This window comes from Hemiscyllium ocellatum, chromosome 9, assembly GCF_020745735.1.
Source record: "Hemiscyllium ocellatum isolate sHemOce1 chromosome 9, sHemOce1.pat.X.cur, whole genome shotgun sequence".
NCBI lineage: Eukaryota > Metazoa > Chordata > Chondrichthyes > Orectolobiformes > Hemiscylliidae > Hemiscyllium > Hemiscyllium ocellatum.
This window is the reverse complement of record NC_083409.1, coordinates 63106390-63120512: the sequence shown is the minus strand read 5'-3', so window position 1 is coordinate 63120512 and position 14123 is coordinate 63106390. Positions and strand designations below refer to the sequence as shown.

Here is a 14123-nt window from a genome sequence, read left to right as displayed (position 1 = left end):
GATTTCATAGTAATAGATATAGTAATAGAAGCAAGAGTAGGCCACTTGACCTGTTGAGCTTGCTCTGCCATTCATTAAGATCATGGCTGATCCATCCATCATCTCAACTCCTCCTAATTATATTATCCTTAATTCCCCCACCATGCAAAAACTCATCCAATTATGTCTTGAATATATTTAACAAAGCTGCTTCCTTGGGTTGAGAATTCCACAGATTCTCTGGGAAAAGCAGTTCCTCATTTGTCCTAAATCCACTTTCCCTAATTTTGAGGCCATGTCCCCTACCCATAGTCTCATCCACCAGTGGAAACAACTTGCCTGCCTTTATGTTATCCGTCCCTTTCATAATTTTATATGTTTCTATAAGGTCCCCTCTCAATCTTCCAAATTCTAACAAGTACAGTCCCAGGTGGCTCAACTTCTTCATAGGATAAACCCCTCATCTCCGGAATCAATCTGCTGAACCTCCTCTGCACCGCCTCCAAAGTCAGTACATCCTTCCTCAAGTAAGGAGACCATAACTGCGTGCAATACTCCAGATGCAGCCTCACCAACACTTTGTACAATGCAGCAAAACCTCCGTTCTCTTAAACTCAACCCCTGTAGCAATGAAAGCCAATATTCCATTTGCCTTACTGATTACCTGTCACACCTGCAAATCAACTTTTAAAGATTCATGTACGAGCACTCCTAAGTTCCTCTGCACAACAGCATGCTGCAATCTTTCACCATTTAAATAATATTCTGACCGGCTATTTTTACTTCCAAAGTGGATAACCTCACATTTACCAACATTGTACTCCATCTGCCAGACCCTTGTGCATTCACTTAACAAATTTAAATCCCTCTGCAGAACCTCCACAACCCTGCACAATTTGCCTTTCAACTCAATTTAGTGTCATCAGCAAACTTAGATACAGTAGATGTTCTTAACCTTGTTAACTGACATTATATAAATGGATGCTTTTCACCTTGTTAACCTACTACCCTTGTCTCCAGCACCTGCTCCTCTTCTAAATCATTTATATATATATTTCATGAGCAGTTGCAAGCCCAACACTGACCCTTGCAATAACCTGCTCACCACAACCAGAGAAACACCCATTCATTCCATCTCTACTTTCTATTGGTTCCCAGTCTTCTATACATGCTTGCAACATTAAACATTTTTAATTTATGGATGAGTCTTTTATGTGGCACCTTTATTAAATGCCTTCTGGAAATCCAAGTATGCCACTTCCACCTGCTCCCCTCCATCCACCATGCTTTGAATTAAGAGGGTTTGTAGATTTCTAGGAAGTTACACAAAATTGAAAAGTATGACTGTGAAGAGATTTGTGCAGAATAATGGTGTGTTTGAGTAAATTGATCACTTGCTTCCCTTAATATTATACTGATGGGTTTTGAGTTATAAATGGACGTCTTCCATCCTGGTGGCTTTTTTAACTAAAATTGAAGGCAGCACTTCATGGTTCTAATAAATTTTCTGCTTTTATTTTCGAATATGTGTCTCTGGACTGTTCGGAGATTATAGTGCATATGACGGTGAATCTTCCATGTGCTTCTGAAGTATGGCTTTTATATGAAGCCAGTCATAATTCCAGCTATAATAGACTACTTCTAAGTTACAACGAATCCTGTTTGTGGTTCTCTTCTCCTCACCTCTAAGATGATGGAAAAGGATAGACTGGATCTGAAAGTTGAAGTTCTAAATTGGAAGAATGCTAATTTTGACGGTATTAGCCAGGAACTTTCAGAAGCTGATTGGGGACAGATGTTCACAGTTAAAGTATAAAGGCAGTAGGTGTATACTTAAGAGGGAAGTCAGGAAGGTGAAAAAGGGGCATGAGATAGTTTTGGCAAATTGGGTTAAGGAGAATCCAAAGGGATCTTCTTCGTACATTAAGGACAGAAGGTTACGAGGAAGAGAATAGGGCCCCTCAAAGATCAGAAAGGCAGCCTATGTGTGGAACCACAGGAGATGGGGGAAAATATTAAAAAGTATTCTGCATCAGTGTTTACTGTAAAGAAGTACACAGAAGTGAGAAAGTGTATGTAGTATGAGCAGGTAGGGAAAAATTAAGTTTTTGGTTGTGTGACCAAGGCTCAGCTAGCATGACTTTGTTTACTGCAACTTCTTATATGGTCAATGAGGTGCTGGAGGTAAGGGTAGTGGGTTAACAAGGTGAATAGTATCCATTTATGTAATGCTGGTTAACAAGGTTAAGGACATTCATTCCACAATGTCAGATAGCTTAATCTTTACTGTTGATGCCCGCTGATTGTAAAGGTCAATGACGGTCACCCAATCAATATAGATGTTGCCTTATTTGGATGCTGCTCCCTGTAAGTGACTCTATAATTCCTTAAGAATCTGTTGTTCGAGATATGACAGAGAGCTCATGTCTCTGTACACATGGGCGATTGTTCTCTCTCCCTCCAGGACCTGGAATAAAGATGAAGGAAGCAAAGCCGTACTGTGTCTGAGTGTTTGCTTTGACTGATACCGGGCTAGGGAAATGGGACAATAATATGTCGAACCAGGTGGTGTCCAAATGAATAGTTACGATTGGACAATGTCAGCGATTGCCTGGAACACCGGTATCTTTAGATGGATGGGCCCAAAGGGTAAGGTTTCAAAACTTGCTCCCTCTCAATATTCCTGTGTGTTCAATCGCTTTCTATTGTACGGACTCCTTGAATGGTAATTAGTTCATTCGAGAGACACAGTTTCGTAAACGTGCTGACAAACAGGGGTTCGGGTCCCTGGACATATAGAGTAAGAGAAGGGGTTGTTGTCCCTGTGAGAAGTAAAATGTGAAAGGGGTTTAAGTCTGTTAATGGTGAAATTTGAGGCTGTAGGAGTCTTTGTTCTTGGGGAAGAGAGTGGTTTGGACTGCAGCGGCTTGTGCTCCGCTGTGAGGCTTTTTGTGGGTGTGATTTCATTGAGAGGGTACAGCTGGTCTGTCTTTCCTTACGGCCTTGTCTGGTAGTGGAATGGTGTTCCTTAGTCCAGTTTCCAACAAGATGAGGATGTTTTAGTGATCTTTTTCTGTGTGTGTGCCAGGCACTGTGGGTTTCGCGGAGCTTTGGGAATCTTGGACACATGCTTGTGTTTATTTTTCCTGTGACGGTTGATTCGGAGTTTGTGGATGTGATTTTTTTTGTCTAACTCTGGTGTGGATCTTTTAGGGCCACCTCCACCACCTTTTTGGCTCCTTGTTTTTCATTTCATGGATCATCACCAGTCTTAATTGTGCGCGTTTTTCCCCCATATTAAAATGACAAGATTTCTGACCAGAGGCTCTGAAACAAAAACTGAGAAACCCTGAAACTAAGATTGTACTAATATTTGGGTCAGAAAAGGAAGTTACAGTGTAAATTGTGCCATGCTGAGTGTGTTTGATGTTTAAAAATTTTGGTTTGTTAAAATACTGATTTAGAAGATCCTTTTAAGTAAATGTTTTGCCTTGTTTGAATCAGAGTCTCATTTTAATGTATTTTGTGTGCTATGTCATGGGGCAGATTTTGTTTTGACATTGAAATTGTATAACATTATCCTTTTTAAGGTTACAAGTTTGATCATTTTAAAACAAATTGATTGAGTGCCTTGAGCCCCTGATTTGTTTCAAATTCTACAATACCTGTTTCAAAAACAATTGGGTCAGTGGTCATACTTTAGCCAGGATGAGAGTATTGTATAATAATATCTTTACTGTGTTTTTAATGCAACGTGTTCCCAAAAAGAAGAGTGCATTATCAATTTGGTGTTTTAAGATTTTCTAGAGAATATTAGAACTTGAGACTGAGTTGTTTAAATTCTTTCAATTATTGTTAAGATTTCATTGGCCCCCTTCATATTGCAAATTCAAAGAATGTTTATCTCTACCAAAGTTGTCAAATTCTGACTGTGCTATTTCGGAAGTTTCATTTGGAGAACATATTTTAATATATTCTGCATTTGTTTTCCACGAATACTTGAGATTTAAATCTGAACTGTAACTGCCTCTTCAATTGCTAAAGCACATTTTGTTAACTTGTTTCAGACTTTTGAAATACTTTTCTTGACAGCTTTCACATTAGCAAAATCTCAATTTGTTAAAGGAAAATAAATTTTCAATAACCTGAATGAGGTAACTGAGGGTTTGATTTTAGGACCATTGATTGTTGTTTATAATTGACTGAATTGTTTAGGTATGGATTCTGGATTAGTGGTGCTGGAAGAGCACAGCAGTTCAGGCAGCATCCGAGGAGCAGTAAAATCGATGTTTCGGGCAAAAGCCCTTTATCTGAATTGTTTAGGCAGTACAATTTAAATTTTATGGAGAATGTTGAAATAGGCAGACACAATTTAGTCTAGTTTAATGTGTGACAGTCTTCATACTGATAACCACCTTTGCAAGGAAGGAATGAGAGAGGAAATGCAGAGATACTTTCAGCAGCTAACATCTTCTCTAGAGTTTCTCCATTCACGGGCAAAGCATGCCTTCAGACCACTACCCACTCCTCTACAGCCTGATCCAATGGATTCAATCAGCTCTTCAGTCATGAGCATGAAAAGTGAAGAAACTAACAACAATGAAGAGAAAGTCTGTACACATGTTATCAGTGGCCTTCCAATGTACATTAAACCACATGAGCTTTACCTTGCCTTTCTGTCATTTAAGGGATATGAAGGTTCGCTGATCAAGCTAACATCACAACAGCCAGTTGGCTTTGTTACATTTAACAGCAGAGTGGGAGCAGAAGCAACAAATAATGCTGCATTCGCCTAGCCTCCAGTTGTAGCTGCTGCACTGCGCACTCCGATGTGCTGGTATCCTCCATCTGAAGCATTTCTGCAACAAAGGAAATCTCCTCAGTTTTGTTAACTTTTTAATTGCCCTTTTCTAGAAATTCAGATTTCTTGAGGAGTGATGCAGAAGGGCAAACTGCATTTTATTTTCAGGTCGGACTTTACTGAAGGAGATTTTGGAGAACCAACTTGTTTCCACTCGACTTGGAGGGGATGGAATGGTCACTAATGGCTGTGGATTTAAGAACTTTAGTGGTGAGGTATTTCCCAAATGGAGGATCCTATAACTTCTATTTACTGCACAGACTAGTAATCTTTGTTGTTATAATGATTGTATACTGTGTGTCAATAACTTGAATCAATACTGGCTGTCAGAGTCTTATGAAAGCTGGTAGTGCCATCTGGATGGTTATCATGAAATGATAAAATGACGGAATGAGAAAGTGTATAAGGTATGAGCAAATTGGGAAAGAGTTAAGTTTTGAGGTGTGTGACAAAGGCTCAGCTAAGCATGACTTCGACCATACAAGAACTTGCAATAAACAATGTGGTACTGGAGGCAAGGAGAGTCGATTAACAAGATGAATAGCATTCATTATGTAATGCTGGTTAACAAGGTTAAGAACATCCATTACATAATGCCAGATGGCTTAATCTTTACTGTTGATGCTCACTGATTGGGTGACCATTATTGACCTTGACAATCAATGTAGATGTTGCCTTACTTGGATACTGCTCCCTGTAAGTGACTCTATATTTCCTTAAAAATCTGCTGTTCGAGAGAAGACAGAGAACTCATGTCTCTGTGTACTTGGGCGATCGTTCTCTCTCCCTCAAGGACCTGGAATAAAGATGGAGGTATAGCAGTATCTCTGAGTGTTTGCTTTGACTGATACGGGGCTAGGGAAATGGGAAGAGAGGTTATAGAATGGTGGGGAAATAGATGGTGACACTTCGAAAAATGTCCTTATTACAGAGGAGGTGGTGCTGGATGTCTTGAAATGCATAAAAGTATATGAATACCCAGGACCTGACCAGGTATACCCTTGAATTCTGTGGAAAGCAAGGGAAGTAATTGCTGAGCCCCTTCCTGAGATAGTCAAGCGCATGATGTTCCTGTAACCTGGTGGCTAGTTTTCTGCCTGTTTGTCCAATGTTGTATTTCTTAAGAGTTCTTGCAAGAAATCGTGTCTCACGAACTTGATTGAGTTTTTTGAATAAGTAACAAAGAGGATTGATAAGGGCAGAGCGGTAGACATGATCTATATGCACCTCAGGAAGGCGTTTGACTGGTTGACAAGGTTAGATATCATTGAATGAAGGGAGAACTTGCCACTTGGATATAGAACTGGTTCGAAAGTAGACGACAGAGGGTGGTGGTGGAGGGTTGCTTTGCAGACCAGAGGCCTGTGACCATTGGAGTGTCACAAGGATCGGTGCTGAATCCACTGCTTTTCGTCATTTATATAAATGATTTGGATGTGAACATAGGAGGTATAGTTTGCAGATGACACCAAAATTAGAGATGTAGTGGACAGCGAAGAAGGTTTCCTCAGATTACAATCGGATCTTGATCAGATGGCCCAAGGGCTGAGGAGTGGCAGACGGAGTTTAGTTTAGATAAATGTGAGGTTATGCATTTTGGAAAAGCAAATCTTAGCAGGACTTTTATATTTAATGGTAAGGTCCCAGGGAGTGTTGCTGAACAAAGAGACCTTGGAGTGCAGGTTCATAGTTCCTTGAAAGGGGAGTAGCAGCTGGATAGGTTAGTGAAGAAGGCATTTGGTATGCTTTCCTTCTTGGTCAGTGTATTGAGTACAGGAGTTGGGAGGTCATGTTGTGACTGTACAGAGCATTGGTTAGGCCACTTTTGGAATACTGCTTGCAGTTCTGGTCTCCTTCCTATTGGAAGGTTGTTGTGAAACTTGAAAGGGTTCAGAAAAGATTTACAAGAATATTGCCAGGGTTGGAGGGTTTGGGCTATAGGGAGAGGCTGAATAGGCTGGGCTATTTTCCCTGGAGCATCGCAGGCTGAGGCTAAACCTCTTATAGAGGTTTATAAAATCATCAGGGGCATGGGTAGGATAAATATACAAGGCTTTTTTCCTGGCGTGTGGGAGTCCAGAACCAGAGGGCATAGGTTTAGGCTGAGAGCAGAAAGATTTAAAAGAGACCTAAGCATCAATGTTTCCACGCAGAGGGTGGTGCGTGTATGGAATGAGTTACCAGAGGAAGTGGTGGAGGCTAGTACAATTACAGCAATTAAAAGGCATCTGGTTGGGTATATGAATAGTAAGGGTTTAGCGGGATATGAGCTAAGTGCTGGCAAATGGGACTAGATTTATTTAGGATGTCTGGTTAGCATGGACGAATTAGACCAAAGGCTCTGTCTCTGTGCTGTACATCTCCATGACTCTATTTTGTTACTCATACAGTCCATCTCATTCTAGCTTTTCCTGAATGACTTTGTTTCACCTTTCTGTGGTTATCTATACCCTCTCCTTAGCAGTAATCTATTCCAAATGTCTGGTGTTCTATCATCTTCAAATGCAAGGTCAATGGGAAGCTTTTTTAACAAATCACTTTGTCTCTAACTGATCATATAATCCCAACAGTGTGGAGCGAGTTTCCTCTGGGTGCTTTAGTTTCATCCCTTGGTCCAAAGATATGAAGGTTATGTGGATTGGCCATGCGAAATTGTCCATTGTGCCCAGGGATGTGCAGGCTAGGTGAATTAGCCATGGGAAATGCAGGGTTACGGGGATGGGATGGGGGTGTTGCGTCTGGGTAGGATGCGCTTCGGAGGGTTGGTGTGGTCTTGATCACTTTAAGGCAATTCTGTCATTCCACCACTTCTAACCAGGGAAGGAGGGACAAGCAGACATACGGCGAAGGGGAGGGCATGTGCACAGAAATTGAGAGGGACACACGCACACACAGTGAGAGGCGACATGCACAGGCACAGCGAGGGAAGGACACTTGCACACACAGCAAAGGGGGACATGCACTCTCACATGCTCTAACCTGGTTAATCGTGTTCTATACGGTTTGAGGGCTTGATCTGTTTTGCCAGAGTGGCGAGAAGAGAAGGAGAGGTGAAGCGAGGGCTGCCGGGATGGGTGAGTTTTCCCGCATTAAAAGGGACTTACCTCGGGAGTTGGGCTCCCATTTTGCCAGAGCGGCGAGGAGAGGTAAAGTGAAGGCTTCTGGGAAGAGTGAGTTTTCCCGCATTAAAAGGGACTTACCTCGGGAGTCGGGCCTCCATTTTGCCAGAGTGGCGAGGGAGGAACGAAGGGCTTCTGGGAAGACATATATTTGTGTGGTTGTGTTACCCAAAACACTACTTGGGTAGTGTCTTCCACCCATCCTCCTCCTCTAACCAAAAAAAAAGACCTGTGCGCCAGATTGGTAAGGTAACAAGTTTTTTTTCATTCCTTATTTTTCATCAGTCTCTTTGGAAATTTAAAATAGTAGGAATGGAGGTTAAGGCAGTTGAATGTTCCTCCTGCAGAATGTGGGAGGTAAGGATCACCACTAGTGTCCCTGCTGTATACATCTGCGGGAAGTGCACCCAACTCCAGCTCCTCAAACTGTGTGAGGGAACTGGAACTGGAGCTGGAGCTGGATGAACTTCAGATTATTCGGGAGACAGCAGGATTATTGAGAGGAGTTACAGGGAGGTAGTCACTCCTCAGGTACAAGAAACAGGCAAATGGGTTACAGTCAGAGGGCGGAAAGGGGACTGGCTGGCAGTGCAGGGATTCCCTGTTGCCATTTCCCTCAACAATAAGTACATTGTTTTGGATACTGTTGGGGGAGTGACTTAACAGGAGAAAACAGTGTGGTACAGGGCTCTGGCACAGAGTCTGTCCCTGCTGCTCAGAAGGGAAAGGGGAAGAGGAGCAGTGCAGTAGTCATTGGGGACTCCATAGTTAGGGGAACAGATCGGAGGTTCTGTGGGGACGAGAGAGACTCACGGTTGGTGTGTTGCATCCCAGGTGCCAGACTTCGTGATGTCTCTAATCGTGTTTTTGGGATTCTTAAGGGGGAGGGGGAGCAGCCCCAAGTCGTGGTCCACATAGGCACCAACGACATAGGTAGGAAGAGAGAGGGGGATTTAAGGCAGAAATTCAGGGAGCTAGGATGGAAGCTTGGAGCTAGGACGAACAGAGCTGTTGTCTCTGGTTTGTTGCCCGTGCCACGTGCTAGTGAGGCGAGGAATAGGGAGAGAGAGGAGTTGAACATGTGGCTACAGGGATGGTGCAGGAGGAAGGGTTTTGGAGATTCTTGGATACTTGGGGCTCTTTCTGGAGTAGGTGGGACCTCTATAAGCAGAATGGTCTCTTCATCTGAACCAGAGGGGTACCAATATCCTAAGTGGGAATATTTGCTAAGGCTATTGGGGTGGGTTTAAACTAATCCAGCAGGGGGATGGGAACCAAAATTGTAGTTCAAGTATAGAAAAGGTTGAGAGTAGGGAGGTCCAAAATCAAGTGTCAGGGACACAGGATGGCACCGGCAAGCAAGAAGTTGGTTTGAAGTGTGTCTGCTTCAATGGCAGGAGCATCCGGAATAAGGTGGATGAACTTGCAGAATGGGACTTTGATGTTGTGGCCATTTCGGAGACATGGATAGAGCAGGGACAGGAATGGTTGTTGCAGGTTCCAGGATATACATGTTTCTAAATGCAGAAAAAGGGTAGCAGAGTAGGACTAGCCAAATTGTTCTTGCAGTTGAGCTAGTATTAATTTGACCATTCAAATGGATCAGGTATTATAATGTTAGATTTGGCAGTAAACTTTATATTTCTTGTTTAAACATCAGTGGACTAATGTTTTAACTTTTACTATTATCTGTCAGATTTCTTTTCACCAACCTCTCTTGTCCATTACTAGTGCTACAGGTGCCAGAAAGCCTTCAGTACAATTCTGATTGCCTTTTTCAAATAATGTTTTTGTATTTAACATTGACAAGTTATTCAGCTAGAGCAACGGGAGCTAATCCTATCCTTGCATGCTTGTTTGACCTCCAATAATCAGCCAGATAGTTCCCTCACAACTACTTCTGCTGCTTAAAGACACTGATTCCATATTGTATTTTTATTGTTGCTGTAATCAGTTAACAAAAATCAACCATGTTTCAGTGTTTCGTGCCTCAGATTCATCTCATTTTTATTTGGTTTGCAAATTAGAATTAAAAATGGTGAGCATCATGGACTTGGAATGATTCATCGTGAATTTCAGTTTTAGTGAAACTGTTCATTTGTTCACTTGTTCTGATTTTAAAAGGTTTTAAATTTGACATTTTTTAAAAAATAAAATGTTTCTATACCTTCCCTGATCTTGTATTTGGAATCAAATAAGGAATAGAAAAAAATATAAATGCAGTTTGGCGTAGTGGCTCAGTAGTTAACACTGCTGCCTTACAGTACTAGGGACCTGAGTTTGATTCCACCATTAGGTAATTGTCTGACTGTCTGTATGGAGTTTGCATGTTCTTCCCCTTTCTGTATGGGTTTCCTCCCACAGTCCAAAGAGACACAAGTTAGGTGGTTTGGCTGTGATCATTTGCCCATACTGGCCAGGGATGTGCAGGCTAGGTGGATTAGCCATGGGAAAACGAAAGGTTACAGGGTTAGGATCAGTGGGAGAGGGGGGAAATTTCTAGTTCGGATGCTATTGGGAGTGTTAATGTGGCCTTGATGGGCTGAATGACCTACTTCCACACTGTAGGGATTCTATGATTCTAAAAGATTGCTGTTTTTGTGGAAATATGGTGCGCTATGGAAACTTGCGCTATGGTGCTCAGGGCTCTTGTGTAACAGTACTAGTGGTCTTGGAGCACTGAGGCTTGGGTTTTAATTCCATCTGCTTCAGAAGTATGTAGTAGCATCTTTTTACAGGTTGATTTGAAAATATATAGTATTATTATTATTTGGGCTCTTATAGTCCAGTGGTAGTTTCCTTACCTCTGAACCAGAGGTGTGTAATGATATTTATGAATAGGTTGATTGGAAAATATCCTAATATGCTTCTACGTTTGGATTGATCTTCACTATCCTCTTCAAGAGCAGGTGTTATTATGTTCTCAAGTAATTTAATTTTGCCCCTCTATCCTTTTAAAGTTATTGTACAGTTTAAAAAGTCTGAAAATCTGATGAGGTTAAAAATCATCAATAAATACTTATTGATTTTATGCTTGCTGAGGTAAGATATGGAGCATGTTAGTGTACTTGTATGCTATACTGAGGGCATAACATGTGGATTATTAAACTGGCTATTGGATGTTTGATCTTGGTTAACTAATGCAGAGGCCAAATGCTTCCCTTGCTGCTGAATCTTTTTCCCTGTTTTGTAATTTATGTAGACTTGTAAAATGTGCAGGAAAGGCTTTAAATTAATCTGGGTGGAAGGGTGTTGGTTAGAGTGTTAGAGAATAAGCACCATGTAATATAATTTTGATGTGTAAAGCTCAGAAATGATCGATCCAAGGTGCTCGTTCTTTAAAAAAGTCAGTCTAGAAAATGTATCTGAAACGCAATAGCTGAATGTTAAATTGAACTGAACTATAAAATAGTAATTAACATGATTGTACATCTATTAAAATCAGTAATTAATGCTGAGTTTCAGGAGATGTAGAGAAGGGAAGGGGAACAACAGAGTTAGTGATGTTCGAAAGGTATTCACTAAAGAATTAAATCAAAGAAAATAAAATTCAGTTAGTTTGTTTAGAAAATTCACGAATTTCATTGCGAGTGTGCTATAAATTGTCAAACATCGGAAATGAAATTAATGATTTGTAGAAAAAAAGTGTGCATTAATGATATGGTTGTAATTGTATAAATTTTTGAACAATAATAACCAGACAAATCGTCGCAAGTTAAAACTTGAGACAAATTCAAGTGTTATAATAAAGGTACAAAAGAGAATATAAAAACGAAGGCCAAGAACAAGTCCAAAAACAATCTTTGTGTTGTGCTGCAGCAGAATTCACATTCTGTGGGCGTAAAGCAATGTAATGAGGGATGAAGAGTTATGATGTTAAATCTACTGCTCTTTGTGTTTCCTAGCAGTTTACAGTGGGAAGCCAAAGTCAGCTGTTGAGATTATGGATATTAATAAAGATATAGATCACTGGCCCCTTGAGTTATGTTCCTACTGCTGAGTCTGCCTCTGAACTCTGCGCAAATTAGTGACTTCTGTAATCAGGCATCAATGTGTCCATGTGTCACTCAGCTTGCGCAGCCCCTCCGAGTGGCTATGTGGTTGCACAGCTTAGAAGGAACATTGTCCTTCAGCCTCCTGTGCCTTTCAAAATGGTAACTGATCTGTTTGTTTCAAATTGCTTACTCCCATTTACCCTACTAACCCTTGATTTCCCCCGCCTAACCAGAATGTATCCCTTTCTGTCTTAAAGATATTCAATCACCATTTCTTTTGGGCCTACTGAGGCAGAGTTCCAACATCTCAAAAGCCTCAGAGAAACAATTTGTCCTTGTTTCTGTTCTGAGAGCACAGTACAGATGTTGGAGTGCTGGACTCAGGATAAGAGGATCTTTTCGATATTGACCTTGTCAAAATCACTTAGGATCATGTGCATTTCAATCAATGCAGCCCTCACTCTGCTAAACTGCAATGGAAAGACCCATAACGTATGGGTCAAAAAGAAACAATACTTTCAGGTTAAAATCTAGTAAACTACCTTTGAATTGCATCCTTGCTTAAATAAGGAGATTGAACTGCCCACTATTTTCGAAACGGGAGTTTGGGACTTGCATAACTGTCATTCTTCATTTTTGTCCAGTGGTGCCTTTTTGTTTAAGAAATTGCTCATAAACACTAGTGTGAATGTTTGGGTCCTGTTGTTGGCTGACAGCAATTTGTACGCAATGTCTTCAGACTGGCATTATCGACTGCATTCAAAAAGCACAAGCAGCAGCAAAGTTGTAGGCTATTATTATAGGGCATGATTTTGGATGTGTTCTGCTTACCTGGTATCACATGAAGAGGAGACTAGAAAATCTGTTAATAGAATTTTTAAAAATTATTTCAACATACTTGTCTGTACAGCGAGTGGAAGGTGTTGATAAAAGATGAGTGTGAACTAATGGCAGAGTTATGAAGTAAAATAATTTGCCTCTGTTGCTCACAGAAGAGGTAGATTAACCTCAGTTTTTATGGATGACCTATTTAATACAGCACAATCAGGTATTATGTAGAGGTCCTTGTGAGCAGTAATCATCAAACAGAAGAGATACTGAAATTATTCATATTAATGATGAAAATTACTTGAACCTATTTCTGAGAAAAAAGAAAAGCAGCATTTTGCCAAGAAAGTAGGAAAATGGTTAAAAGGAGATGGATATAAATTGGAGAGTATGATTTTCCTTCAGCTGAAAAAGGACTCACGCATGATTAAATTATTCATCATTTAAATACAAGTAAATAAACGCCATCATATTGGGCATCTAAAGTCTAGTACCTTTTTTGTAATCTTAAAATTTTTCTAAAGCATTCTCTATTAAATATGCAATGAATAGGGTCCATAATATTACTTCAAGTCATGCTTAGGAACTTTGCTTAAAAATTATATGACATTGAACTCCAAGAAATATTGAAATAGAAATAGAGTCTAGAAACAAGGGGGTCATAGATATAGGAAGTTTCTGTAATTGGTAGAATGTTATGTATGATATCTGTCCTAGGAACTATATTAGATTTTTACTGTATGCATGCATAATATAGTTTTAGAAATTGTGGATGGTGTCCAAGTTTGCTGATGACTCTAAGTTGCTTCAGCAAGGGTATCTGTAGTTGCTGGGTGGTGGGTAATAAACCATGAAAGACTTTTGTGTTGATGAATACAGTAGCAGCATGTGTAAGTGGTAGGTGCAGCAGAAAATATTTTGGAATTAACGATTCAGAAATAAATGCTGATATTTATTGGCATAAAGAATCAGTGACTTTGGTTGAGGGAGAGAGACACTGCTTAAGATGGCAGTGCAAGTTAGTGCAATAAAGCAAAGCTCAAATTTAAATGAATCTGATTTTAAAAGAGAAATTTGAGGGTGGGAGGAGGGGGTGTGGGTTTGGAGTCTTCAGTGAGGATGGTTAGAATGTGTAAGTTTCTATTGCGTTTTACTGCTGATTCATCTTTTTTTTAAATATGGGAATAAACTGCTTACAGAAATTTATTAAGATATGTGGAATGAATAAAAGTGAGTTGGATGCGATGACTTGTAAGAGACATTCTAACACAAGGTTGGTCATATTTCAGGTGAAGCTGAAATTTTATATTGGCCTTTAAAGTTGTTTACTTGACCTCTTTG

The 14123-nt window shown here is 40.4% G+C and overlaps 1 protein-coding gene across 1 annotated transcript in view; it reads left to right on the top strand.

Moving 5' to 3' along the window:
* efcab14 (EF-hand calcium binding domain 14) overlaps nt 1-14123 on the top strand; it is an 86870-nt gene that overhangs the window by 15174 nt on the left and 57573 nt on the right. The window lies entirely within an intron of this gene.